The sequence below is a fragment of the Bactrocera dorsalis genome, chromosome 3, assembly GCF_023373825.1.
Source record: "Bactrocera dorsalis isolate Fly_Bdor chromosome 3, ASM2337382v1, whole genome shotgun sequence".
Classification (NCBI taxonomy): Eukaryota; Metazoa; Arthropoda; class Insecta; order Diptera; family Tephritidae; genus Bactrocera; species Bactrocera dorsalis.
This window is the reverse complement of record NC_064305.1, coordinates 92,274,100-92,299,327: the sequence shown is the minus strand read 5'-3', so window position 1 is coordinate 92,299,327 and position 25,228 is coordinate 92,274,100. Positions and strand designations below refer to the sequence as shown.

Genomic DNA, 25,228 nt, shown 5'->3' with positions numbered 1-25,228 from the left:
CATTGTCTGCTTGTAGCTCAGTTGCTATTGATTGTACAAATATTGAAGACAGCCAGCCTTCTTCTGCATTGACGCACACATCACATCATTAATAATGCAGTGTAATTTGCTTTCTCCTCGTGTCCACGCTGGCATTGCGCACTTTTATGTCTCGTACACTGGCGGCGAACACATTGTATGTGCTTAATAATTGATGTTGTCGTCGGGCCAAGTGCTCATATGAGTATACATACATACATGAAGATACTGTTGTATTTGCAGTTATGTTTCATAATTGATTTCTTTTTGCTACAGAAATTTCATTTAAAAGTTTTATTATCTGCGAGCCTGGAAAACAAAGCTCTACTTCGACTTCTGAGGTCAAAAACTTAAAGGAAAAATGTAAAAAAAAACTTATATTTCCACACATTTTCTGTGTTTCTGTGTTGTTGTATTATTACAAATAATTTTGATTGCTGCCACGTTCACAGGTCTTGACTATTAATCAGTCCTAACTGTCGTGAGAGCAACCTACAAGTAGATGTTATCACCCCCTTTCATACTGTTCATATATTTCAGTATTATTTCAGCTTTTCTGAATTTTTGACTATAAAAAAAATTGTTCAAGAGCTCCTTCTAAATTTTTAGTTGAATATATCTTTCAAGACTTGTAAACATTGTGCATTATATCTTTTATTTTGTCTTTGTTAAATTCTACATTAATTTAGTTTTGTTTTTGTGAAAACCAAAAATTGTAACAAGAAAACACGGTGCACTTTTTGAATTCATTTCATTTAAACTAATACTCTTGTTGGCCACATTGCCCTTGAATTAGAACTTGTGATTTGTATGCCGTGACAATGATATTGAATTCCTTACATTTGTAAAAATGCCAGATTTCGTTCTGATAGCACATATTTCACAAATACATACATTGGGTAGTCGAAAAAGTTTTTTCGTATTTTGGCATTACATATGTTTGATGTAGTGTATCTCCCCTGCTGCCAATCACATTGTGTCATAATATATATGTAGTTATAGAAAGGTGAGGTTAAGCTTCATTTAACCAAAAATGAAATGAAACTATAATTGGAGGAAAGTTGAAAAAAGTTGTAGTCGTCCAAAAATGAGTGAAAATAATGAAGAAATTCGCTATATTTTGAAATTTTTTTATAAAAAGGGAAGAATGCCACGCAAGCCACCAATGAAATTTATGCAATTTGCGGAGACGACGCTGCATCAGTTTGTGTAGCACAACAATGGTTTATTTAATTATTAGCATAAATATGAAAAAAAATAAGTTTAAGTTTGATTAGAAATGCGAAAATACTTTTTCGGCTACCCAACCCTCTTTTGATTGCATCAACTCTATCGCGTATCAACTTGTAAAACTGAGCTGAGACTAGCCTAATAGAGAAATAAGAATTATAATGGTTAAACCATCTGAACACTTCAAATGAATACTTGAAGTAATCCAAAGAAATCTCCACATGTTCTTGCTACGTCCACACCAAATGAGATCAAATCTATATCAAGTTTCATTTCTTGCTTCATAGATCGTTTCCCTTAGTTTCTAAATTTTATGTTATTTTTTGAAAGGGCTTTTGAGAAAAATTGTGGAGCCTTGAAATTTCACTATTCAGATTTAAATGCAACAGTTCCATGATCCACATAATTAGTTGAGAAATCGAATGAAAACTTTTGGGAAAACTTGAGCTGCCTTAACAAGTAGAAGATTTTGTAAAAGAGCACTCACCTGCAACTATTGTTGCAAATATGTTCCATTACTTTAATAAAAAAATAATTTTATCACTTTTGTCTCGACCACTAACCGCGATTTTGCGCATTTTGAAGCCAAGTGGAAGCTACTGCTGCCAACTTTTAATTCTAGTTGCCCACACAGCACAGCAGAGGCCACCGCAGTTATATCGGAAGGCAAACATAGTTCAACCACAACGCTTTCCCACGAATTAGAAATGTTAACTTATCTACTCGAAACAGCAAACATTCGCTGAGTGCTCTGAAAGTTGCCGTGAGTGGTATTTATTTCGTATTCTCGTGGATGTGTGTATGCGTTCCCTTGCCTCTATGCATGTGAGGAAAAAGGAGTATAAACAAAAACCCAAAAGTGCTTAGATTTTCCTATGGAAACAAGTAGACGTGTTCATTGTCATTGAAAAATAGATTCTTAGTTTTCAGTAAATTCACCGCCACACGAGAAATAGTCGATAATAATCGATATTCAATCGATATTCAATCGATAAGCGCAATGATTTATGTAATAGTCTAAAGAGCAAAGACATAGGCTCGCGCGAAATCGTTTCGAATAGTGACTTAATGTCGCCATTATTATACAAATTGATTGGTTATTTCAGCAATATGCACTCGAATGCGTCATCAAGCGTCAATCCGCGAGAATCAAAGTATTTGTCACACGAATATTACTCATACGCCCAGGTGGCTAATTTGCGGTATGGAAATGCCTCAACAATTGTGTGTGTGCATGTGGCTGGCATGCATAAAGCCATCGCATGAAGAGGTGCAAAATGCATGAGCACGTATTTATAGGCACTTTAGTATACTTTGCTGTGTGAATGTGTGTCTAATAAAATTTTTGCGACAAATTTTTGTATGAAGGCAATTCGAAGCATATAGAATTGGAAACACATTAAGGTGGCTCTTAAATATCAGCAGAAAATTTTATAACTGTATTTGTTAGATTTCATTGAAAGCAAATATCTACTTATATAATTTATAACATGGAAGAGAAGGAGAGCCAATTGCCAGGGCATCAATCCGTTTTCAAAATTAAGAGATATTTCATTGAATTTCCTTGAAATCTTAATTACTATTAGTTTGAAATAATGGAAAGGAATATAAAATCCTTCTGGCAAAAGGAGCACCCTTATGTACGAGTATCTGCATTATTTAGAAATAAATTTAACATTTTACAACTCTTTTTACGAGAAAAGTTTACGACATTTTTATATGCCTCTTTCCAGTGATGATTTGATCAGCTCTCATTGTCGACGCTGCTTAATGGTTGGGGCGATGTAGAGGCGTGAAAGCACAGATGTTAGTATATATTAAAATATAAATAGTGAGGAGAGAATTTTTCGACGTCAAGCGATAAGCAATTTTGCAAAGGAACGGCTCTGAAGACATAAATCTCAACAGGTTGCAAAGTATATTTAGAATTACGGAGAAAGGGAACGCCTGCATACAAACGCACTAAAAATATTTGCGATTCTTTGAAGAAAGCGCACTACCACTGAAGCGGTGGCCGACGGTATGCGGTCAATTCATTTGAAATTTTGCCTTGAAAGCTTGAAGACTGGAAAAGCAGAATATAAATAAAAAGTAAAACACTTATTTAATTGGGGTTACCTTTTCTTTGTAATAATAAATCAGATAAATTACCGCAATACTTCCCAAATGAACTCATCAATAATGCAAACCCGACCGAAACTTGAAGTGTCTTCTAGTTTTAGACAAAGGCATCGCTTGCTTATGTAAAAGCTTGCTACTAAAGTACCGCCCGAACCCTTATCACCCCTTTCAAGCACATCAATACAAATTTCATTTCGAATTTCTGTTGTAGTAAAGCCCAGAGTAAATAAAACATAATCCGCCCAGCAACTTTATATATGGCGGCATATTCTCAAAAGCATAAAGAAGATGCTGGGCGTGCAATACAAACAGAAATTTAGTTTTGAAAGTTAAATGAACCCCGAAACATGAATTACTTTTCAATAAACTCACAAACGCACACACACATGTGTGCATGAAGGGATCAGGGCGTCGCTATCTTCGTTTTATATATTAAATAGCCATTTCTCTCAACGGCGACAGCTGTAAGTGACAATAAGCAGCAAACTGCACACAAACACTCAAGCACACACACACATATATAAAGAGGAGAAATATATAATTTATTAGTTTCCAATGTTTCACCACACAGTGTGCTGTATAATTCCCCAGCGTACGCTGCTTTACCAACAAATCGTCCACATATTTTCTTAAGCATTGCTGCTTCCCCCCCTGCGTCCCCCTCGTGCACAAACATAACGCTCACTCACCATTTAATCCAGTGAAATGTTTTTTTAAAACTGCACGACTTTCGCGGAGCTGACGTCAATGTCGCTGTGGCAGATGATTTCGTATGTATTTGTTGTTGTTGTGTTTGTTCTTGTGGAGCAGACAGCTGAGCGACACATTTAGGCGACAAGCACACGTACGCCAACAAAGCGCTGGGTGGCCGGCAGAAGCGGGAGTTAAGGAAGAAGGCGAAGCGCACGGAGCGAGTTAATCAAATAATTTACGTTTCGCTCGTCGTTTTCTAACTTTTTATGTAACGGTATTTCGAATACCAATGTTGTATTTTTGCCTTCCGAAACTATTTTTACAACACTATCCACTTTTCGCTTTTCGCTTTGGCGCTTCCTACTTTCATTGATTTATTGCCATCTTCTGCACATTCGTCTCGCTGTTTAAGTGCCCGGCGTCGGGATCCACTGCTTAGCGCCGCTGCCGCTGCCCCACACACACGCTTGCACACACGTTCCGCCGCAAAGGACGCTGTCGACTTAGTACAACGCCTTTTGCTTTTGTTGCTGTTGTTGTCTGCCTACCAACACTTATCACACACTTCAAGTTGATTTATTTGCAAAACATACACAAAACACAAACTCAATAGTTGCGTCGACAACGAAATTCTGCTCGCCACTCAACGCGCTTTTTAATGCTTGGCAAATTTTTATTCCATCTTAATTTTGCATTCACATTTTCCACACTTATTTATTTTAATTTTAATTTTTTCTTCTTTTTTTTGAAAAACACTTTTTGCTCTTCTCTCGTTGGCTTTGAAAAATTCTTATTTTTCGCAAAACAAAATCTTCAGCAATTTTCACCTTTTACGCTAGCGAAAGGCATAAAAAATGTCTTTAGCACTTCAGCAGCTCATTGACGCGTTCGCGTTGCGCGCGGATCCGTGGGAGGCTATTGCTGAAGGCTGTGCGGTTGGTTGCTTTGTGCGAGCGAGCGATTGCAAGTGGCTATGCAAAGGGAGTAGAGCTCATGAAGCCCAAGCGAGCCGTTTGCAATCTTTATTGGAGATATCTAGGGAGATCATTTCCGCAAAAACCTAACAAAAATTTACGGAGTAACAATATTTTCTTCAGTATCTGTAAACCTGGGGATATTCAGTACAAAAGCTGCTAGTTTAGGTCCGGAGACTTTGATTGGTAAATTTCAAAGATAAGGAAACTAATTTACTACCTTTGAATATCAAATTTAAATATCTGTGCCCTCTAAGGAAGCCAATAGTTCTCAGTGTCTTACACTCTTTTCACTAAAGCTGGAAGAAATCCAAAAGCAAAGTAATTAAGAGTGGCTGGCCTAATCTAACATGTCCATCTCTGACACTGAAGGAATAAAATATATGAAAAAAATTCTATATACAAACGAGATTTTCAGATTTCTTATAAACCTTAGTTTTTTCAATCATAATTTCAATAAACCATTATTTATAAGAGTAGTGTTGCTCGCCGAGGAAATTTTTACAATTTTCACTTTTCAATAAGTTTTAGTCAAAAAATAATAAATTCTTCACATTTTCCACTTTGAACTGAGCCAGTTCCTTAAAATAGCTTGCAGTGAGTTTTTCTTAATTTTTCGGCTGATTTATATAACAACTTGTCAATTGGTTTTGTTTGTTTCTTAACAAGTCAAAGGCGATTGATTACTTTTGTGAAATCCACCAATAATATCGTCAACATTTTTTTAATCAATTTTCACCACAAATAACGGTTGTGTGGAGGAAAAGCGTTTTTCGATTCAAGACCCGTGCCGTGTTGCTATCTCCGCTACCTCACATTGGTTATTATTTATTTTATGTTTTTGTTTTTGTTTGTTATTGTTGTCGCAGCTCATTCGCGCTGGTCGCGTTCGCTCGTTCGTTCGTTCCAAGTGATCTCAGCAGCGAAATTAGACTGAGCCAGTTGAAAAGCATTTTGACAATTTTCGTTGACAATTTTCTCAATTTCCCGCAAAAGCACGCAAACACACGCACACACACACACACATATGCCACTGTATATGAATAAGTGTTTATTGAAATTTGCACTTCGGGTCGGTTTACTGAGATTATCTGGGCGCGCAGCTGTCGATTTCTTATTTCACCGTTGTCACTTTTTGCTCTCACAATATTTTTGACTGCACCATCTTAGTGGCACCCCCTCCGCGGGTGCTGACACACACATATGTACATGCATGCAACATTATGTGCAACAGAAGTAGCGGGCTCTCCGGGCGTAGAAGTAAGCTTCGCCGTCTCATTCACATGTCTTGCTTATGTCTTTATGATTTTCTATGGCTTTTGACTTTACTTTGACGCCTTGACGCTTGTGACGTTGCACTCGTTCGTCACTATGATGTCACATAATTAAGTCAAAGCGTCTTCGAGCGTTTATTTTAGTAATTCTTGTTGGCACTTGGTTGATTGTAGTTTTTCGTATTGTTGTTGTTGTTGTTTCCTTTGATGTCACAACCAACCGAATGGCGCACCAACGACTATGGCAACGTGCGCCTGGCCTATATTTAGCCAGCACTCTCTGGGCGCCTTCGCTCCGCAAAGCAGCTGTTTCTCGCGAGTTGTCGCGTTTGCCGCATATTTCTTAGCCGCGCACACAAATTCAATCATCCAATTCCCATTATGCATTATTGACTTGGTTTTTCTTGTGTTCTTGTTATTGTTGTGGTTGCAATTCTCTTCAACACTTTCCAAGTGCTCTTTCCATCATTATCATTTGCTCATTACCTCTCCCGTTGTTGTTGCCGGCGTCTTCTGTTTAGTTATTGTCATTTTGCTTTTAGTGTTGCTGTTTGTGTTGTTGTGCTCATGGTTGTCGTTTGCTTCTGGGACTATTTTTAGAATCATAGTCTTAGCTGTGCGTTCGCCTTCGCCTTGGCAGCGATGTTTCTGTCACTCGCTCGTACTTTGGGACGATTGGAAAAGTGCACATCGAATCTGAAAAAAACAATAAAAGGGTTACAATGGGTAACACTCATAGAACGCAAGAAATAAAGAAAGTGATATATTGAATCATATTGGTTAAAAATATTAATTGTTGACTTCGACGATAGCCAAAAATTAGTTTCGTTTGAGATTCTGCAGAGTAAGGTGAACATCTGGTGTGAAATTTAAAAAAAAATGTATTTCTAATTTTTCATTTGATAGGGAATCCTTTTCAAAATAATATTAATAACAACATTTTATAGCGATATCTCCAATAGTCTTCAAGTTATATCCTTCTGAAATGTCTCAGTTCAATCAGCTCCATCAGTTTATCTTTAAACGCGTTTTTTTTTTTCAAAACTACATTCTTCAAATTTACATACTTGAGGAATTGCTTTCAGAATTGTTCTACATGTTTTATATGTAGTTCTACACACAATGACCTACCAGTTCTAATCCAAAATCGAATTTAGCCAGGCCACAAATGACAATAATTTTAGGCGAATTTTAAAATTTTTTATTTTTCATTTCGTTTTTTTTTTGATTTTTTCGACCGAGTCATACAGACAATATCTTCTAATAGGAAATTTGTGTTTTAGGTTCATTTAAATTTTATTTGCTATAAAAAAGGTCCTGAACGCAAAATCGCTATCTTAAAACTTCTCGAAATATTCGGCTTTTTGAGTAAGGCTATATGCAATTTTTAAAGAAAATTTTAAAATTTCCAACAAAGTTTGTCATTTACATTTTCTCTCTAGCTCTTGTCAATTACGAGATAAATACAAAAAAACGCGCATTTTATGGAAAAATCAGGTCTATAAGTTCGTAATACCTCGCCGGTGTGAGTTAGGACTTCGTCGCAATGGGCATTTTCGTAGAGTCTTCAATTCTGAGGAATACGTGTGTAAAGTCAAAGCGATGCCATAAAATACTTTTGAGCTATAGAAATTTAAGGATAAAAATTCACGACTATCGTGTATCATCAATTACATGATTTGGTCGAGTACTTAGTATTAATTTTAATTATTAGATTTTCAGTGAATTTTTTTAAGGCATTTCCAAGGAAATTTCATAACGGGATTGAAAAAAAAAATAGTTTAAAACCCTTAATTTACTACCTGTACTTGGGGGCTCTAGGCATTGCATAACACACCGTGGAGTTATCCACACAAATACTTCCAACTTGAAAAGTCCTCACTCAGTCAACACTCAAAAATCGGACGTGTCATTTGCATATCATTTTACCTAAGCCACCTGAGCAACAATACCAACATAAAGGGAAAATGCTAGCAACAAAAGAAAATTCTATCGAATAAATTTTATAAAATATGTTGTCGACATTTTGCAGACAACCAAGGCAGGAATTTATCATTACTCATAAATGTACTTATATATTCATACATATGTACTTAGTTAAATATTGTACGAGTGTGTAGAAAATATGTGCTCGTTTATTCATGTTTTCATTGCCCTCTCCCACTGACAGCGAAACAATGAAATGTCATCTGCATAATGCAAAATACTTAAAGTTTAAATAAACTATAAATTTGTAATGTACCCACTAGGGAAACCATGCCTAATGTGTTGACCATGATAGCAGCTGGTACGATCTCTGCAACATGAACCCTTAAAATCACACTCATGGTTTAAAATCACAAAACTAAGCATTATTGAACTAACAGACCGCTATTCGGTTGATGCACAATTTTAGTTAAGACCCGAACCTGGTAGGGAATCAGCCGGGTTATCTACCTTAATCTCAAATGCTTAGCGCGTAAGCGGTGTCTACGCAGGCAAAGAAGAAGAAAATTCTTAGCAAAATCGGACGAATTAAATGAAAAATTTACGGCTTTAGGAAGTAATGTGTTCAGTTCTGCCTTTTTTCTTTTCCGCCTCACTATATTATAAATTTTTCCGTTCGGGGCGTTAAATACATGTGTGCTTAATAATAAGTAAATCTTCTGCTCGGACGTTAAGGTTTCATAAATAATGCAATAAATAGAAATGCATCAGCTTCAATGCCGCAATGTCGAGAATTTGTGTCGCCCAGTACATTTGGTAAGAGATCTTAGATATTTAAAGTGAATTTGTCACACAAATCGTTATGTTAGGAAGAGTATTTCATTTTACTCTGTCTTTGCAGTTATATGGTATAAATAGTTTAGAAATCCTAAACATTCACTAAATCAGTATTCAACTTCATTGCCCAAGCATAGCTAGTAATGGGTACAGTCCACTGATCGGACGGAGGCGCCTTTTACCCAGATTCTGGACTCTGAAACAGATTGTACCCTTCTGCCGCCATTATAACTGTAAATACAAAAACTTTTGCCACCAAAAGAATTTTTCCGATAAAACTGCAAGAACTTATTCCTGATTTATCAGCATTGAGGAGAAGAAGCATGAGAAGAAGAAGAAGCAATTCAGCTAAAGCTACTGTCATTGCGCCATAAATCTAGGTGCATTTTGTTATTACATTTCTGCATGTTGCATGCCACAAAACATATTGTAAGAGATATTTCTTAGCAACTTCATGGCTGTTGGCACAGCCACAACAACTACAACAACTGCAAGGACCACACTCTACCCTGCTATAACTTTTATTTATATTTTTATTCCTTCCGCATTGCACTTCCTACTCATTCGCCGCACTGCCCTGCCCTTGTGTCGGCAGCTTTATGGGTGTAGCTACTTCTAGTTGCATTATGCTCGTTACTTACCGCCAACACCTTCGGCACAGCACTCGCCGGCACCCGCGCACACCGCGCGCTCCATTGGTATTGTTGAAAAATATTATTTTCATTAGTAACACAAGTTGCAACATATTTATTCACAGCATTCCACAGTGTGGCAGCACATAAAAGTCAACACTTATTACGTTGCATAGACATAACTAAGTTGCAACATGCGACAACATGCGGCAACATGGTGGCGATATGGCTCCCCAGTAGCCTTTATAGTCGCCAAGTAATGTTGCAAGACACTACCCGCCGCAACAACAATGTTGGCTTTAAGTGTCACAATGTGCCACCGCAGCTTTTTAACCTTCGAGCAAATGCGTTTAAGCCATCAATACAAATGGCTTAAGTAACAAAACGGCCGTGCCACTTGGCAGTGTGGCAGTACGACAGTATGACACTGCAACAGGCCACCTCGAGTATGCTATGTATGGATAAGAACGTTTCATTTTCACATTGAAATAATGGTGGGTTCTCAGCACTTGGTAAATGAGGCCAGCTTGAGCTTGATTTTTGTACTGAACAGAAATCACAAGAGAGACGAAATACGGAACTAGTCACCGAACAGCTGCCTCAACGTCAAAGTGTTTTTTTCAAAGTTTGCTGAAAGAACTAAGAAACATTTCAACAAGAGTAATATTTCCTATTCCGAAGGTATTACTAAAAGGGTTCCAAATCAGAACACGTCGAAATTCTATTCTATTCACAACTGTGCGCTTAAGGCTAGTCAAGGGCTGTCTATCCTACAAGAAATAGCATCAAGCTAATTCATCTTCAGCCTGGATGCCTGATCACAGCGGAATCGCTAGCAACTTTCTCGATGAGCTAGGCAGAGAAGGCACTTCCGCTCACATGGGAATTAGACGGAGTTGTATTTCCATTGCCGCCTTACTTTCTAACACGAGACCAATGAATCTTGCTTATACTTAGCAGATTCTTCTGGATTCGAGTAGAACGCAAGGTCTCCTGACCTACTTTCCCTGAGAAAGGTTCATCTTGCCGCAATAGTAGGTGTTCCTAAGATCTTAATAGGTATTCATGCGGTAAAGCTTATAATCTTTTCGAACGATAGTTGTCAAAGTTGTACACAGGTGGGTGAGGTGGAAATATTCATTTACTTTCTCCTCCATTATACAGTCTTTTATAGACTGAAACATCTCGACAATCCTTCCTTGGGTGAACCGAAAGACAGAGCTTCAACAGATATTAGTCTCAGCAAATTTTGTGAGAGGCTCTTTGATGTTTTTTTTTTTATTTCTATATATCTTATGATACAGTACAGATTTTAGGTACCACAACGTCTAACGCTATCTAAGTGAAGTCCCTGTTAGGACCGCCCACGTAACCTAAAAAAATTTTCCATAAGCGCCGTCCATCAATAAGACGATTCTCGCGGTATATTCTTTTAATTGCCGTGTTTTTGTCTGCCAGGCATATTTACAATTGCTCAAAGAAATTCCAAATTACAGCATCCATTAAGGTGTTGTACAAAGCAAACAACAATTAGCTCCTAATTTGTTATTCCAAACCGACTATTAGTGGATTTTATTGGCAAGAAACAGACAGACCCATGACCCGCTATAGCGCATGAATAGTTTTTGCTTTACCGCGTATTTCAGATAAAACACAATTCCGCGTAAACATTTTCTTCGCGGTAAACAACAATAACATGGTAATATGTAAATTCCACCGCAGAGTAAATGGGTCTGCGGCCACCACTGTTTACATTAACGAAAAGAATTATGGCAATTATAGTTTAGATTTTACTGCTCATTCTGTTTGTGCCACAACTAAAACAAGCGAACTTATATAAATACAATAAACTCATATAAACACAAAGCACTCGGAGCAGAAATTTATTAAGATTAGTTGTGGTGCGATTCGAGGGAATCAAAAGTTGTCTTATAAGCTGCGAGCACCTCTAAGACTGCTATGCTGCATATTGACATAACGGACTAACCAAGCATTTCTAATCATAAGCAATTATTCTCAAACTGTCCCTTCAACAATCCACTTCTTTACCCTCACACTTCGGTATTCTGAATTCAATACAGTCTTGCGACGCGAAATAACCTCCGTTATTTACATAATGGAAAGGCCCTTGAATTAATGCCACAATTTTAGCGTTTTGTACGCTCTCATGTTGCACAATTGGATGCCACCGACTCTGCCAAAGAAATTAAGGAAAATTTCAAAGAACACGGTGGTGTTTAATGAGGTGTAAAATGAGGTTGTGTGCTACCGTCTAAACTATTTTGGTGAGAATTTATTGCGTAACCCCGCATAAAATGCACCGTTTTGTAAACAGCACCCAATTTATTTGGATTTGACTGATTGATTCAAATAAAACGTCTTTAAAGTACGATTTTTTTCTTTTGGCCCCACCGTACACATCAATGCCACCCAAACGCGCGCACACTCAAGTGCTAAGGTATTTGCTCCAACATAAAGGCACACCAGAAACAAATAACCATCAGAGGTACGCTTCCATAATTGGGCGCTTGGCATTGACGCAATCGCCGCCCGCCTGGCATTGGCATTTCTTTCTGTGTTTAAAATATGTTTTTTTTTTCGTTTTATTTCGGGGCAGTGCATAACAATACCGAAAACTTAATGAAATGGCCACCCAAGTGCTCGGGTCGGTGCGTGCGAAAACAACAACACCCATCGGGCAAGGCAATGAACGCCGCAGGGGCGAAATCAAAGCATTTTTGGTACAACCGATCAATGCGGGTGACGGACAGCTCACAGCCGACATACAAACAAATGACTAATGTAGGGACAGAGTGAAGAAAAGAGTAAAGGTTTTGTATTAGACTTGTGGTATTTCTACTTTCTACAAAACAAGAAAACCAATTTATTGTTCGTTGCCTCAAATCAAGCAACAAAGCGTCCGTTTTAAAAGAGGTGGACGTGGTGTTTTATGTTTCTAGTTAGGAAGTTGGTTATCGATGCGAGATCGAAATCGTTTCAGAGTTACGCTATTAAAAGAACTTCACAGCAGATCAAGAATATTTGGAAATTGGAGTACTTTTTAACTTCAACTCATTTAACAGTTGTGATCAATAATCACGAGCACATATCCAATAATATGGAAAATCTGTGAGATCCCAGAACACAATACCCCTGTTTCGCCTCAAATAATCAAAAAGTGGGTTACTTGCTGGTCTTTATTCGGAGACTAGATGTGAAAAAACGGCTAGTGGATTTACTTTCAGATTGTTAGAGGCGAAAAGTTTTCTTGCCGTTTTTTCACCTCCAATCTCCTTATAAAGATCAGCATTAGACGAACATGAAGAGGTACATATCGTGCAGGCAGAAAACAACAAGTGACAGCTTATAAGTACTATTTTTTAATATTGTCTTTCCAAAATACTTCTGACCTTCCCATAAAATACTATAAAGCGCCATTGCTCACACAGTAACATAGTAGATTGGCAATTAAATTATTTACTTTTGGATTTATGTTTAAAACACACTTCCTGGCGCTTCGCGTTGTATCTCTTTATTTATCGATTGTTATTTCTGTTTCATTTTGGACCCCTGTCACTCTCTCTTGTTTTCCCCTTGTCAACTTTTGACATTTCAATTCTCCGTTCAACTGTTGACAGCTGCTTGTTCATCAGCTATTTTTAGCGGACAACGCTGAGTGATGTTTTCACAAAGATAATTTCACGACCCTCACACCAACAAACATACATATGCAGCATGCCTCCTTTAGATCAATTATCAAGGTTCCACGGAAGAGGTGTTGGAACTCAAAAATTTGGTAATTATATTGGTTTTAATTACGAAATGCTTTATATTGGATCATATGACTTCAAAGTTTTGTGTGGCGAACACTTTCGCAAAGTTTTACTAATTTTTCTTGCCCTTTGACGCTTTCTGTGGTTCTTCAACTCTTTGTATTATGACTCTATTCATGTATTTTATTAATTAAGTTAATTAATGCGATGTAATCAGTCCAAACAGCCAATATCTTTAATTAACTGGTTTATTTGTGGTGTCAACTTAATTTGCATAACAAAATTGTAATTCCCATTAAAACGGCGGCGATAAAACATACCAGACGGTCTCATACTTAATTATCTAGCAGCATTCATTATTTATTACTCACACACACAGACACACTCACACACATGCACGCGCACATTAGAGTTGTTGGTTGTTGCTTTGCAGTTGCTGAAACTTTAATAAAGTCTAACAAAAGGAAGTGGCATTTTTACGATGCCATTGGGAGCACACTGCAGGGCATACAATGTCGACCCCTTCCGTAAATATATAGGGCATACATAAGGGCTTATATACCTTGTATAGCATTTGTACGCTAACTTGCAGGACTGCTGACATATTTATGGAGAAAAGTGACAGAATGAGTGATAATCAGTCGCACAAGGCACACACTTGATGTTGTAGTTTTAATTACCGTTATACATAAAATAATTGTTGAAATCAACGAGTTTCGCCAGCCAATGAAACGACGACCTATCACTTATGTATAAGTAATAAAGTATATATATGGTTTGCATGTGTCAATGTCTTACAATAACATGATCCTGTCAAAAGCATGAAAAGGACAACTTCATGGTTTATTCACGAAAGTTTCCTTTTACGGCATGCAAATGGCATGATAACCCGCCTATGGCCGCACTAACGCCTCGGGAACCAGCCAGCACATTTAATGCCAGTCGTTCGTATCGGGAGAGTTTGTGCATTTAACTGTACACATGAACTTTGGAAACAGCTAAATGTGTAATAATGTATGTTAAATGTGAAGGGAGCCTAGCGGGTGAGGGGTCAGTTTGTCAACAAAACGATCTAACGGTATTCATAAGCTTTGTTAAGCGGCAAATTTATTCTCCTCAAAGGCATAGACCTGTAGGCCCCCCTCCCTTGCTGCTAATTGCACCTGCAGGGGTTGGCAACGCTGCAGTCAACACCAAACAGTAAAAATTCAGTTCAGGAAGCTACTGAGCAAATCGTTTGATGTGTCATGCGGAGGAGGGAATGAGGAACAAAACAAAGACTAAAGTAGAGTTCTTTAGAATTAAAAAAAAACGCTGAACTTTACGCTTGATATTTCATTAACACTAACTTAAAAATATTTTTTTTATTTCGATTTTTTTCAATTGTCTAATCTCTGCCATTCACCACATTCAAGCTGGTACCTAAAAAATGCCGTTTATTACCTCCGCCGCAGTTAATAGTTGTGGCCCCCATTTTTACGTGCCCAAACATAACAAAATGGTCTCCAACTCCCGAAATAATGACGCAGGTCCATTAAAGCCTATGGCGGTAATTAACAGTAAATTTCACGTGTAACTGTGCGCTATTAAAATGACAGAAGCAACAATTACACTCATTTGAACAGTTATAACGGTAATAAAAGCACATTATCTTCCTCGCGATAATGAATTACAACTGCAATGCAAATGCGAGGTTCTCGGGAGATTGTTGTCCCGTTAGCAAGCATTGTGCTCGTATATCATAAATTATATCCAGTTGAGCATAAAAACATCATCAGGCTCCCTATGAGAAGGGAACCACATTCCGTACTGTACCTCCTTTCTTGAGCATAAATTGAAGCGGATTGCATCCACACATACGCACCGACCGTAAATAACCTTGAATAACTAATTTACGTGCGAAATGTGTGGGATTAGTACTAAAATAAGTGTCGGCATTCAACTGTCTCCCCTTTCGGGTTGCCCAACAGCATACTCCATTTAACTAAGAAGGTATTATATAAATAAATAAGGCTCAGCAGCGGAATGCTTGTTGAAATTAGCTTCAGTAGGGTCTTAGGCCTATCAACTATTTAAATGTAAACAAAATAATTTTAAGTTATTGCAAGGCAATTTCACAACAGTTTGTTTTCTCAAATAAGGTCACATGGCTGCTTCTTCTTCTTTACTGGCGTATGCACCACTTCGCGATTATAGCCGAGTTAACAACAGCGCCCCACTCGTTTCTTCGTTCGAAGTCAGGTCCTTCTCTAGGTGATCTTTCCAATGGAGTAGAGGACTTCCTCTTACTCTGCTTCCCCAGGCGTTCCATCGAATGCGGTATTCGCCTTGGCCAATGCGCAAAGGACCATAAACCTTTTGGAGAAGCTTTATCTCAAAAACTCGTTACTTCGACTCATCAGATGCTGCCATCATCCATGCCTCTACACCACATAGCAGGACGGGGATGACGAGTGACTTATAGAGTTTAGTTTTTGTTCGTCGAAAGAGGACTTTACTTCTCAATTGCCTACTCTGCGTAAAAAGGCATATTAAATTTAAAAAATGGCCGCTGCTAAGATTCCGAGTATTTCAAAAACTTATTTTCACAACGCGTTTTGTCAGAAAAGAAACAACAGCCTCGAATAATCTCAACTAAGTATAACCGCGTAGCGTTGTCCACGCCGAGTCGCGATGACACTTTTCTCTCTCACATCAACAACAAACCACATGGTGAGCGAACCAGTGCTGTATTCGAAATGCTTTTATCGAGATTTCCGCAGTTGAAATTCGCATCATCTTCGAGGAGAAGCCAGAATTCTCACACGTCATGTAGTTTTTGTGCTTATCAGCTCCGTTATACCTTTCTGCTGAAAGCACAATAATTACCATGTATCAGTTATCTTTACATGAGCACGCCCATAATTCACCGCGATCCTACCACCGGACTAATATTATAATCGCATTAACGGCGACGTTCAAATTCATTAACATTTCCTCCGAAAGTGCTAATGATTCCGTATAAAAATCGCAAATCGCGTGCCACTGCACTTTCTTCCCCAGCAACCGCCTGCTAGAACAAGAAAATCCGCGCGCTTCATTAAGCAATTACATATGTACGACGGGTAAATGGGCGCACGAAGCGGAAGGGGAAAGCTGGCTGCTAATTCGACTGTGTCTTTGTCAAGTCTCCCTGAAGGCACGCTGCGGTCGCTGACACTGACTGCCTTCACGAGCAGATGTGATTTGTGTGTGGCAACAATAAAAGCAACCACTGTGTATTGACAGCTGCCACTGACCGCACGCAAAGCGCCTAGCCGCAGAAACTTTTGGCTTAGCTGCAGAAGTAATTAAAGCAAAAACAACGAGTTCGCTGAAATTTCTCCGAAATAACTTTTATCATTCTTTGCATTCTTTGTGTTCCACGCATCTGGCCAAAAGAATATTTGGCGTGCCAACAGTTTCACTACAACGGCGGGAATACAATTGAGTCTGCGGCTAAGCTGAATAATAGAATTAGCCACCAGTTGTCACTGGCCTGTCAAAAATGTGTTAAGCGGCTGCTGGCCGCATCAGCGCACCCCTCTCTTCCTGTTCATGCCTCCGTCGCTGCTTTCGACCACTGCATTTACGACCAGCATTTGCCCTCGGCTCGCTGTTGAGCTTTGATGTCTGCTTTTAGGGTCATTTGTCAGCTTACGTGCTACCTATCAGAGTACAAATCTTCGCAACATACTGTCCCCATGGCGAAGTACGTAACCAACGCTATATGAACAGGCACATTGAGCACCTTACTCAAGCCACCGTCCATGCTTTCAAAGGATATTTGCATAACATTATCGCTCAGGTCAAATTTTATGACCATTTAATGGCGCAGTGGCAAACAATGGTGCCTTCGCATCATTTTCTCCTTCCCGCTATTTTGAAATATTCGGAGTCACCTCTGCAGGGTAATAAAACACTTCGATTTAACCTCAACTTATGTCGCTTAAATGCAGACTGGTCATTAATCTTTAGCAATTTTATGAGCCTCGACTGGAAAACATACGGTTCATACCTGCCCCCGGCTATAATGTGCATGTTATTCATTGCGCTCAACACGGCAATGCGAAAAAATTCAGCTGGCATACTGTGGTGCCCTGTGGCCCTGCTGAAAACATGGAGGGAAGATACTTTTGAAATATCCTAGAGAAGCTGAGAAGAGTGGCGCAATAAATGTAGTCTCAACGGCCTCATCTGGGCCCCGGTAGCTTCCACCAGCTCCAGCAGAATCAAAACCAAGATATTGGTGGAATCAGCAACCCGGAAACCCAAATCGCAATTTCCAAAGCGTCCAGCTTCTTCTCTTCTTAGAAATTTGTTCATGACTTTCTTAGAACAAAGTAACATATTTTATAACGGTATTTGCTGATATCCAACACTTTAATATTTCTTTAATTTTTTTGTTTCAATTTCTAGTTTTGCAAACAATGATATAAATCTACAAATTTATTCCGTTGAAAATCAATTTTGCGAACAATAAACTAAGTTGGACAATTTAAGAAATTAGTATTCTCCCTCTCTTTATTTACATTTCGACAATGCGATGACCTTAAAACGGCACTCATGCAACATACATACATACACATTGTATTTGAAGGTCTAAAAATACAATACTTCGCTCTCCCCCACCGGAATACGTAGGCACTTACCAGTGTCCACCCGCCGCCCCTCGTTGAAGTGACCACAGTTCAGCGGCGTTTTAACACCGTTTTTCGTACCTCATTCATGCGTTGCTCAAATCACTTTCCTTTCTGACCACTCATCCGGTGGCACTTTGACGATGGCAGTGCGGGCAATGCCAATTTTCGACCTAATTTGCTTGATGAATGGTGGGAGCAGCGAAAGGAAAGCACAATTGCAAAGTGCAAGAAACCAGACGAGACAGAAAGGAAACGCTGCCAGCCCGCAGAGTGCTACATTGAACGCGCTACCCGCTTACCCCTCCCTTTAGCAGGTATACTCGTACGTAACTACATTGTTGCCTTTTGTTGTGCTCTTTTTCTGTGTCGCAACACTCAACTAACATAAATGGGCGCTTTTGTTGTTGTTTCTGTTGTTAACACTGTTTTATTTTGCTCTCTTTCTTTTTATGCCTTTATTTTTAGTAATTTGCCCTCAGTGCGCATTCAGTTTTCTGTGCTTGTGCCACCACCCCTCGGAAACGTCAGGCAGTATAGGCTTATATGTGAAGACATTTGTAGCTTAGTTTAAGTTGCATAGTTTTGGGCGCGCTTTCCATCAATGCCTCGCCTGTTCGCTGGTTCGTGCTTTTCGTGTTTTTCGCACTTGTGCACGTGCACCGCAAATTGGCGGCAGGATTAGCTGCACGGCGTGTTCACGTTCATTGTTCACAGTGGCACCTCTTCGACACAGCGGTGCGGCATGGGCGGTTGTTAAGTGCTAAACGCCTAAAGGTATGCATGCTGCATTGGTCTTGTGTTGCCTTTCCGCCTTTCACTTTGAAAGATTATCGCAACGCTGTTATATTTTATCTGATGTAGGTTCGGTCGCATAAATTTGCACGCCAATTCGCTGATCTGCCTTTGAAAATCTCGAAACGCCTTTATATTTTTATAAAATTGTTTACCTTAAAATCAATACCAAATTTATAGGTTCAAGTTTATCAAATGTCAAGAAGCGCGACATTCTTTAAAGTGTGAATGGCAGCAACAACTTGAAAGAAAAGGCAAAGGTAAATGAGTTTCATATCTTTTTGGCTCCTTAGTTGTATTAACTTTCAGCCACTGAAGATTCGCTTTCATTCATTACAAAAAGTTACCAACCATTTTATAAAAATATTTCAGAAAAATAATGTTTGATTTCCTTCTCCCAAAGTAGTTGAAATACCGAAAATGACCTCCATTCAGTGAATAACCACAAGCCCCAAATTTATCAGAGGAGCTTGCGCTCTTCTACATTTTAGTGACATCCCTGCCCAAAATTACGGAATTTAGATGTAGCTGAACTGTAATAAAATATAATCAACGTTCTAGTGCCGAATTCTCCCTGACCTCACAGCCAAGCTTCAAAGAACCTTTTTCCACATTTTGAGGTGAAGGATAAATGAAGCGCACAAACAAATGAAGTGGCGACCCTTGCGTTGGAGAATAAAAGCTGTGATTTAAAAGAGCAACACCGCTTTGCCTTAGCAACGCACATTAAGTCAACACAATAAATATAAAATCAATAAAGAAAACTTGAGTCTAACAAAAGAGCGCCCTGCATTGAGATACTCGTGCGACCCTCTGCCCTCCGCGTGATATGGTGGCATTGAAGGGGCAAATCTGTCATTGCACCGCCTCACGGATCACGCAGTTCACTTTGCACGGTTCATTGCATTCTGTTGTGGCGTTTTGGGCCACGCGGTCATTGGCCTCCCTGCCATTGTAATGTCACTACCAACATAAGGGTCGGTGGGTCGGTGGGTTGGCGAAGTAGTGTGACATGCATTTCTGCTATACTAAAGTATTCCTTTTAATGATCATAATAAAAATTCTGAAAGGCAAAATAACAGCGCTTTTCTTTCGGAATTAAGCGAGCACATAAGGTAAATAAGAAAAGAGAGAGGAAAGGGAGTAGGGACTAATAAAAAAATTCCACTTACATTCCAGCTGCGATTCAACTTCACCGACTTGTTCAATGCAAGGCGCTGATTCCACCAAGAAACGTGATGCGAATTGTAAGGATATCCTTGTGGACTGGAAGTTCTGCCTTCTACTCGACTTACAATCAACGGAGTGTGCACATCAAACGCTACAGACCAGTGTGACAAAATTGTAATTGAAGTGAAGTTTCTTTTTCATCCGATTCTCATTCGGTAAGGCTCTCACTTCATTGCCTTTAATTAGAGAATTATACACGAGCAGAGGCATTATTGCATATATTTCGTTAAAGATATGGCTACGATGAATATGATTGCGATCCAACACTGGTGGGATGCGGTCACATCAACTTTATCAACAGATTAAGGCATGCAATGTGTTCAAACGCTTTTACTGGTGTTGATAATTTTACTTGTAATATAAGTGATAGCAGCGTCCATTAAAGTTTTATGTGCAGATAACAGAGCAACAAAAACGAAGTTCCTATCAGCAGATCGCCGATAATATTATCAGCCCGATTTTGAATGAAACATACCTTTTGTTTCAGCGCAAAAAATATATATTTATTTCATTTCGAAGTTTTTATTCTCAGCATATTATAAATGCGCCGAAATGTAGGCAACATTTTTTCATAAATTGTTGATATACAGTATTTAAGGTTTCGGTACGACTAAGAATACGCATTCCTTGTGAATTTAGAAAAAATATGGCATTAATTTTTTACTTTGAAGAGGTTATAAATTGTTGTTTTTCTCTCTTGTATCGAATTAGAATATAGCAGATTGCTTAAGTGAAAACTCATTTTTATTTGGAAAACTACACAAAATGGAAGCGCATGTTTACATTACATTATTTAAGTATATATAAAAGCAAGTGCAAGCGGCTTAAGCTCAATACTGAAGAGTATATGCTTCTTAATTTATGTTTTTTCTTTTAGATGTTGAGTTACGTCTGGTGAACTATTACTTTTTCAGGAAAATCTAAATAAATATTTTAATAGGATGCCTTTCGGTGCTCATATGTCTCGGGCCAACGCTGTTCATGAGTAATTAGCATAATTTCACAAATGTAAGCAATTTTTTCATAGACAAGGAAAGGGGGAGCAGGGCAACACGCGAAAAACTAAATACGAAAATAAACAAGCAAAGGAAAGCATGAAAAGCCTTCTTTTTTGTTTCGAAACATTGAAATGACGTACACGCCCTGCCTGCGGGACTCATTGGCTTAGTGATTGAGGGAAGGCTAATGGATCCCTGCCCATTTGTTATGTGTACATACATGGCTAACGATGTATATATGTATGTATACATATTTTTTTGTTTTTTTTTTATGTATGTAATGTATGTATGTATATGTATATAAATATTTATATGTAGGTACACGTAGATGTATATATATAAATTCATTTATTATCAACTGTTTAGGTGGGGCGATTCACTTTTTATGAGCGCACATTTGCCATCTCTCGAAATATTTGCTCGGCACTTTTTTATTTTCATAGAGAAATGTAATTTCAGAGTTTTTATTTGCGGTTGGCCTAAACAAACTTGCTTATCATCACAAACTAATTAAGCAGCAATAAAAAACACACACACGCCATTTCCACTTACCGAAGAGACTGGTACTGACCCATTGTGGGCCCCAAGCAGCTTCAACAGGTGAGCGCGCCTACGGCTACGCGGGATGTTTCATCGCATATTGTGATTTCAGCTCATTTCATTTTGTCTTGTACATGTCTTTCGTGTTTCATAGTTGCTTCACGCTCAGAGTAATATAAATATCCCTTAATCCATTTTCCACAAACTAAAAGCAGCCAAAGATTTATACTTATGTGAGCTTATAGCGAAAATCCGTTTATTTCCAAATTTCCAATGGCTCTTCTAGTTCAATTATTTTGCCGAGCAGCTGAGAAATCAGTTGTCACATAAATTTCCAAGCATTTATTTTTGTTGTTGTTCATTAAAATGTCTTCTGTCACAAATTGTTCTGCTCGCGATTTCTTGATAAACCGTTGGTTGCTATGGCTCTTAGCATTTCTTTTCGTGATTATTTATTGCGTGTGGGTATTTCGAATTGAATGTTTGTGGGAACTTATCCAATTCACACCGTTCTCAATTTCAAAAACATATTATCGAATAGTTTTGTGTTTCTCACATTTGTTTTTTTTTTTCAAATTAATATTAAAATAATTCCCGTGTTCTCTTTGACCGTTCTAATACATACATATTTTATACCCCAAACATTTTTTAGACGGCGTGTGGATCGAATAAAGAACTATTATTTTTAATATTTTACTGCTAAAAACTGAACTCGCTGATTCCCTTGGAGGTTATTTAAGGAAAAATACCGTTAACGCTTTCAAAGTATATCTGGAACTATTTGCGATTTCTGTTTATAAACCGCAGCACTACTGAGTTCCAAATGGGTTTAGAAAAATACCTTTTTAAGCAAAAAATTAAAACAATTTCTTTATCTATGTTATTATTTATTTTTATGACTTTAATTGAATGACCTTGAAAGTAGGCAAGCGTAATGCATTTCAAATAAATCTGTGATTTGAAAATGATTTTGCTTTGCGAAAACTATAAAACTGAAATATAGATTTATATCAGTGAATACCAAAGTACCCCGAATTTCAGTCCGAAAAGTCCCCTGAGTAGTGTATGCCCCGACTTTTTTCTTAACAAATTGAAAAAAAAGTGTAAACGTGTGGCACTTTTTGAAGAGTGTTTTTCAGTACCAACTCATCTCTTCTGATTTTCAGGCACAAATTAGTTCACTTTCGTGTCAAATGTCACAGCCAGTTGAACCTCAGCAAACATATCCTAAGCCTCCTACACATCCAAAGAAACCAAGACGCACTCATATCAATTAAGGTCTTTCTTTTGCTTGTTAGGTCAATTGTATGCAATTGAGCATTGGCCCCTTGAAACGACGCCATTTTCGTTGCAGCTCTTAGTTATAAGCAAATTCAGAATAAGCTTCTTCCTGTAATTACAATTTCAATCAGCTTTTCGTCTGCACTCGGATTTAACGCAATGGCACTCAGCTCCTTTGCCGTTTCAAGCTCACTTGCTGCACACTCGCACACACACACACACACTCATATTTATGCGGCAGTGTGTTGGCCATGTACGTGCTGCATGCGATTGTGGCATTAAAAAGCGCACACACAGCGCCACTTTAACTCGTGCGTGCGAGTGTGTGTGTGTGAGTGCATAATAAATGCCCTAAAATTTACGTACATGAAAATGCATATTTGTGCATTCTACACGCAGTGCGACGATTCCGATTACATTTGCACACATTGCCACTTGATTTGTGCCACACATGCGTGTTCTGTAAATACAATATTGCAACAAATGCCACTGCAACATGTAAAAGGTCATAAAGAATCGGAAAGACTCTAGCTACTGTTCACCAGCCTGTGAACAGGGCCAGCCGTGCACGGGGAGAGGGGCCACACACGTGAACCCCGGCCGCATATGCCACTTGCCACATGCCGCATACTTCATCAAATTGCCATACATGCAACAACATCGCCACCGCTGCCAATGCAATTTCACTCCACTTATTTCCGCCACGCAACGCACGAGCCACCACTTCGCACGCGAGGGGGCGCGGAAGGAAAACACGCGAACATTGAATGCAACGCGAATGCATTTTTTAGTGGATTCTTCAAATATTTCTGGTTTCCCGTATTCCTTTAGCCGCTTCAACGCGCGCGTACACGAACACACTTAGCCACAAACGGCGAGCGCACGCACACATGCGCACGCATACATACTTGCTAGATTAATTTGTACTCTACTTTTAACGACTTCGCCGCGTTGTGACTTTGTACCCTTTCACAGTTTACTGCCTCGATAGCAAATGTCAACAGCACAACCCCATAGCCTCGCCGCCACCGTCAACATTCAACATTCAACCGAACTGTCACTACCACTGGCGCTCAAATGTGACTGCTATGACGAAGTCAAAGACGAGGCCGAGTGAGCTTCATAAAACGAAAAACAGCACAACTTCTAATATATTCTGTCTCTTTCACTACTCAGCGTCGTCGCCGTCGTCGTCGTCCAACTGCCGCGACATACGTCCGTGCAGTAACGCGTCGAAATCCCTACTAAACGCAAGAATCCGGTGGCGGCACAACTAACGCTGGCAAGCACAACCGACGCCACGCACGGACACTTGTGGCAGTCGCGCTCGCTTTCGGAGTCGATTTCGGAGTGAACGGCAAATTCTTGCAGTTGCCCGCTCGCGCTGCCCGACCCACTAGCTGTGCGGCGGGCCTGGGCAAATCAGCTGTCGGTCGCCTGAATCAAGCAAGTGGTTGTCGTCTCTCTGCGGCTCTGAGTGCGCGCCCGTTCAGAGAGAGCGAACGTGCTCCCCACTTGTTTACGTTTCTCGCTTTTAATGGGTAAGGTGGGTGCTTTTGGGCCACAGTGTCTGTCTCTGTGTTACTGGGGCGCTCATGCGATGGCACACATTTGTGCTCATGTGCGTCTATGCCCTTGCGTCTTCAGACCTGGATGTCCATAAACATTCATCTATACGGTTAAGTACGCATATGTTAGTATTTATGGTGGCACAGTGGGTCAGATGTTAGGAAAATATTCTATTTGTATTTCTTTGCCAGGAGTTTTTTCAATGCGAATTTTCAGCGACTCCCGCTTCCCAGTAAAAATACATTTGTGCTTTGAAATTTAAACAGCTGTTAATTAAGTAAATATCGGAATGCCCTGAACAGCGTATATTGAGTTTGCCACGATATTTGTACCACCCAGCAGGAAATGTCGAAGATTTATAGATTATATATATATATAACTGATCAGGCTGATGAGCTAAGACAATGCAACTATATCAGTTTTCCTGAATATACACGAACTAGTCCCACAGTTGTTGAGATCTCAATCTGAAATTCATTGCAAATGACTGTCTCTTCCCAAAAAGCTGCTACGCCTTACAAACTGTCCAATGAAAGACATTCCCACGTGTGGAAACCATTTTCATTTTACGAGATATCTTCACGAAATTTGGCACACGTTGTTATCCAAAACAACGCTACAATATCCAAACGAATTTGTCAGACTTTTTTGCTTTACCTACACTCTTGCATATATAGAT

At 39.0% G+C, this 25,228-nt stretch overlaps 1 protein-coding gene across 1 annotated transcript in view; it reads right to left on the bottom strand.

Annotated features, from left to right (window-relative positions):
- The window catches only part of LOC105230717 (uncharacterized), a 196,429-nt gene extending 172,186 nt beyond the window's left edge, over positions 1–24,243 (bottom strand). The window contains exons 1-2 of the mRNA XM_049453375.1: positions 23,889–24,243; positions 4,059–4,897 (exon numbers count right to left, since the gene is read on the bottom strand). The gene's annotated coding sequence lies outside the window, so the exon portion shown is untranslated. The remainder of the gene's footprint in view (positions 1–4,058; positions 4,898–23,888) is intronic.
- Between the last annotated feature and the right edge of the window lie 985 nt (positions 24,244–25,228).